The sequence below is a fragment of the Pseudoliparis swirei genome, unplaced genomic scaffold (assembly GCF_029220125.1).
Source record: "Pseudoliparis swirei isolate HS2019 ecotype Mariana Trench unplaced genomic scaffold, NWPU_hadal_v1 hadal_25, whole genome shotgun sequence".
Taxonomy (NCBI): domain Eukaryota; kingdom Metazoa; phylum Chordata; class Actinopteri; order Perciformes; family Liparidae; genus Pseudoliparis; species Pseudoliparis swirei.
In genome coordinates, this window is record NW_026613261.1 from 2043056 (window position 1) to 2048055 (window position 5000).

The following is a 5000-nucleotide window of genomic DNA, read 5'->3' on the forward strand; positions in this document are numbered from 1 at the left end:
TCACTGACACCACTGGTGACCCCTGGTTGACGATGAACCATCTGGACCCCAGGTGGTCGGTTTGCTCAAGGCCGTGGGCAGGATGCTCTGTGATTGGTCACTGATAAATGATCTTGGTAATCTGCCTTACATCAGCGTGACCTCTGACCTCTGTGTATTTACTGCCTATTTAAAGCAGATTAAGGCTGACCCCGGTCAGAGGTTCTGAACACTCCAATGTTTTTGAATAAAAGGACGTAGCTTCATGAAGTCGACTGAACTCTCAACGCGAGCTCGATTCATCGACACAGGGAACGACCAGCGCGTGAACTCATCCTTTATTTAAGATAAGAAAACAACGACATGAGGGAGGAGTTATGAACAATACATAATACACATTCAAGAGGGCTTCCTGTGACGGAGGTCTCACTTCTGTGACTGGCAGGTGGCGGCGACACAGCACCAGTCCAGCTGGCAGGAGGAGCTGGACCTGATCCAGGTCCTGTTTGAGGACGAGGTCTGGTGGTTTGGACGTCTGAGTGACGGGAAGGAAGGGTACCTCCCTGCAGCATGTGTGGAGCCGCTCCAGGTACCAGCACTCACCTGGTCTACGGGTCTGGGGGAGGACATTCTAAGTATAGTCCAAAACACTGGACCTACATTTCCCATGATGCCGCTGGGTGGGTTTTCATGAGAACCTCTCTAGACGCATCCAAGCAGAGGCTGTATGTTATCCCAATGACATCATCCCCCTGAGACGGACCAAGTCTGTGGTCCAGGGTTCGTGCCATTTAGTGGTGAAGCTGCAGACTGACCTACGATGCCTTCAGGTACCGTACCAACGTAAACTCCCAGGGCCCGGTCCAACATCTGCATGGTCCTTGTATTATTTACGTGTATGTACTAACATGTAATCGTCTAAACAAAACACTCGGTACTCGTGCGATCATTTGTGGCGCAGTATGCGTCCATCTTTATTCTCCGATCTGAACCTTGACCTGGATGACATCATTTATAAGCGACACTTCCTTGAACCGGAAGTCAAGATACTACAACCCCCTTCTTTTGAAATAAACATGACTATAGTTGCCAAATTAAATAGTAAACATCACTTACTTAAACATTTCAAAACAAACTGAATATGGGCAGTTATGTATGCCAAATCTGCAAGAACATTGGATTACTGAAGGATACACAACTATCAGTTATTAGATATGAACAGCTGTTACTAAATGACATTTCAACTTTGATAAATGTAACATTCTCATGAACATATCCCTCAGTTTTTCTCATGCTGGGTATCACAAGTCCAGTCAGTCTGGTGGCTTCACGATGCGGCCTGACCTCTGGTCGACCAGTCTGGTGGCTTCACGATGCGGCCTGACCTCTGGTCGACCAGTCTGGTGGCTTCACGATGCGGCCTGACCTCGTGGTCGACCAGTCTGGTGGCTTCACGATGCGGCCTGACCTCTGGTCGACCAGTCTGGTGGCTTCACGATGCGGCCTGACCTCTGGTCGACCAGTCTGGTGGCTTCACGATGCGGCCTGACCTCTGGTCGACCAGTCTGGTGGCTTCACGATGCGGCCTGACCTCTGGTCGTCCAGTCTGGTGGCTTCACGATGCGGCCTGACCTCTGGTCGTCCAGTCTGGTGGCTTCACGATGCGGCCTGACCTCTGGTCGTCCAGTCTGGTGGCTTCACGATGCGGCCTGACCTCTGGTCGTCCAGTCTGGTGGCTCTTTGGAGCCTGTAGGACCTGCAGGGTCCTGCTGGACCGCTTGAGACTCAGTGTCCTCAACCTCCATCTGCTGGTTGTTTGGTGGAAGTACCGGGTCAAAGTCAAAGTCAAAGTCAGTCAGTTTTATTTGTCAATTTTCCATATGTGCAAACATACAGAAGATCGAAATTGCGTTTCTCTTCTGTCCAACATAAAGTGAATTGTGCAACATATAGACAACATAGAGTGCAAAAATAGTAAAAAACATGTGAACATATAGACAACATAAAGTGCATAGACAACATAAAGTGCAAAAATAGTAAGAAACATGTAAACATATAGACAACATAAATTGTGCTAGCAGCATTCAGACATGTGAGTCTGAGAGAGGACGGAGTGGGAGGATGGGCAGAGAGTTCAGCTTCCTGACCGCCTGGTGGATGAAGCTGTTGGACAGCCTGGCGGTGTGAGCCCGGAGGCTCGCATCTCCCAGAGGGCAGGAGGCTGAAGAGACCGTGTGAGGGGTGGCAGGGGTCCCTCACAATCGAGGTCGCTTTGCGGGTGAGGCGGGTGTTGTATATGTCCTCCACTTTCACACCAAGAGGTGACGCCGGTCACGCCTGAGCGTGTGACCTCCATCAGTGCGAACATGGTAGGATCTCTGGGTACCTGCTGGCTCGACGACTGCTGCGGGTTCCCATGTCCCTGTTGGAAGCTGGAAGCGGACCAGAGCTCCTTCCGGTATGCCGGTCGTGTCCGAGCATTCCTGTCGTCATATTGTTTCTGTCTCTGCTCGTTGCCTTCTGCTGTGAACCACGCTGCGACAGACCAGTTCAGGTTGCAGTTGTTTCTCTGTGCTTGGTAGAATTTAGAACTTCAGTCCATCAACGGGTGTGTTTCTGTATCCCAGTAAACGGAGGTACGGGTCTATCCTCTGCATGTGCTCTGTCCATGAGGGCTTTGACAGTCTGAACAGTCTTCTCAGCCAACCCATTCCTCTGCGTACAGCGGGCTGCTTGTGGGATGCTCAAAGTCCCATGCGTGAGCGAAACCTCTGACCTCTTGTGAACGGTAGCGAGGTCCATTGTCACTGACGACTGTCTGTGGGATTCCAAATCTGGCGAACATGGATTTCAGCTTTTTGATGACAGTTGTAGATGTGAGGTTGGTGATTTTCTCTACCTCACAGTACCTGCTATAATAGTCAACAAGAACTATATAGTCAGTCCTGTTCCATGTGAACAAGTCTGGCTCCTGTTTGCCAAGGTCGTTCTGGGATCGCATGTGAGAGCATCGGTTCCTTTGCATTGGAGCTGCTGCAACACCCGACTAGTGCCTCTCTCCGTTGGCACATTCCTGGCCAAACAGAACGTCTCTTGCTCGCTGCTGACACTTCTCCCTCCCTAAGTGTCCTGTGTTTATGCGTGAAAGCATTTCAGCTGAGTGAGTGAGGCACGATGATTCTTCCACCTTGGAGCAGGATCCCATGAGTCTCTGATATCTCGTCCCGATGATTCCAGTACTCAGCGATAGCAGACGGACATCGTTTGTTTGCCTCAGGCCATCCTGCTTGGAGAACTTGTCTCAACATTGAGAGTTGCTCATCTTGTGCTGTAGCGGCTTTGATTTCTGCCATTTTGCGATCACTCACTGGTGCACTGCTGATCACCGTATGGATTTGTAAATCCATGCCTTCACTTAGAGTTCTCATTACACTCAACCGGCTTTCTGGATAGCGCGTCCGCGACCGGGATTTGTTTCCCAGGCTTGTGTGTCATGGTAATGTCGTACCTTTGTAGTTGCAGTATCATGCGCTGTAGGGCGGCGGTGCTGCTGCCAAAGGTTTCCACATGATGGACTCCAACGGCTTGTGGTCCGACTCGACAGTCACCTGTCGTCCGTCCAGATGTTGGTGAAAGCGTCTGCGTCCACAGAGCACTGCGTCCAGCTCTTTGAATCTGAGCGTACCTTTCTTCGGTCTCAGTGTCTTGGATGCGACTGATTTCTCTCCCTGAAGCAAAAGTGCTCCTAAGCCGCATTTTGAAGCATCGACCTGGAGCTTCACCTCTTGTGTGGTCGCAGTCTGTGAGCACTGGGCCGGGCTCCTGTGGTAGGAAGTCTTGGTTTGAGTCCCACATGAACTCCCTGTTCTCTTTCCGTTGTCTGAGCGGGGCGACTGTCTCTGAAAGGCTGGGTGCCAACTTGGAGAGGTAGGTGACCATGCCCAGCCTCCAGCTCTGCTGCGTGGGGGGCTCATTTCTTTCATTGCTTTGACTCTGTTGGGGTCGGGCTTGATGCCTTCTCTTGTCAGTTTATGTCCAAAGTAGCTCACCTCAGTTACGCAGATGCTGCTTTTGTCTTTGTTGAGCTTTATTCCTTTCTCTCTGGTTCTCTCCAGCATCGTGCTCCTCTTTAGTGCGGCCATACACCAGAATGTCATCCACTGTGGCTGCGACCCCTTGAAGCCCCTCGTAGGCCTCGTCAACTCTCCTCTGGAACTCATCCTGTGCACAGATGATTCCAGACGGGAGCCTGTTGAACCGATATCTGCCGTCGATGTGTTGACCGTGGTCAGCATGGATGATTCCTGGCTGAGTTTTATTGTCCAGTCTCCAGATCTAGCGTCTCGTACACTGAAGTGCTCCAGCTAGTCTTGGTGTGACATCATCTGGAGTGGGAAGTGGATCGTGGGGTCTCTGGATAGCTTTGTTTAGGGCGCGGGGATCTAAACACACTGAAGCTTTCCTGTTTTAGGTTTTTCCACCATCACTAGTGCATTTACCCACTCAGTCGGCTCTGTGACCTTTTGGATTATGTCCTTTTTCTCCATATCATCATCTCATCTTTGAGTCTGCTGCGCAGGGCATATGGGATGCGGCGTGGTGGGCACACCACCGGTGTTGCTGAGGGTTTAAGGTGAAGAGTCCAATGCCTTCAAACACGTCAGCAAACTCTTCTGTGATGCTGGCGCGTGTCTTTGGTTGTGCGTCATGTGCACGAGCCTGATCATGTCTAAATCTCAACATGCACGTGGGCCCGATGCAGGTGGGGCATCCTCTGCATCCACCATGTCCAAATCCAACATGGCTGTTCTCTGCCTGTATCTGCATGCTAACTTGCAAGTTCCTTTCACTTCAAGTCTCTGTCCACCATATCCTGAGATATTGCTGTCTGATGGACCTAATGTCATACTTCCTAATATTTAGTGAATTATGTTTCCTGGTATCACATGAGCCTGGGCACCTGTCTCTCTCTTGAGCTTCAGCTTGTGTCTTCCCTATTTCCACCTCTACAAATGCCTGTT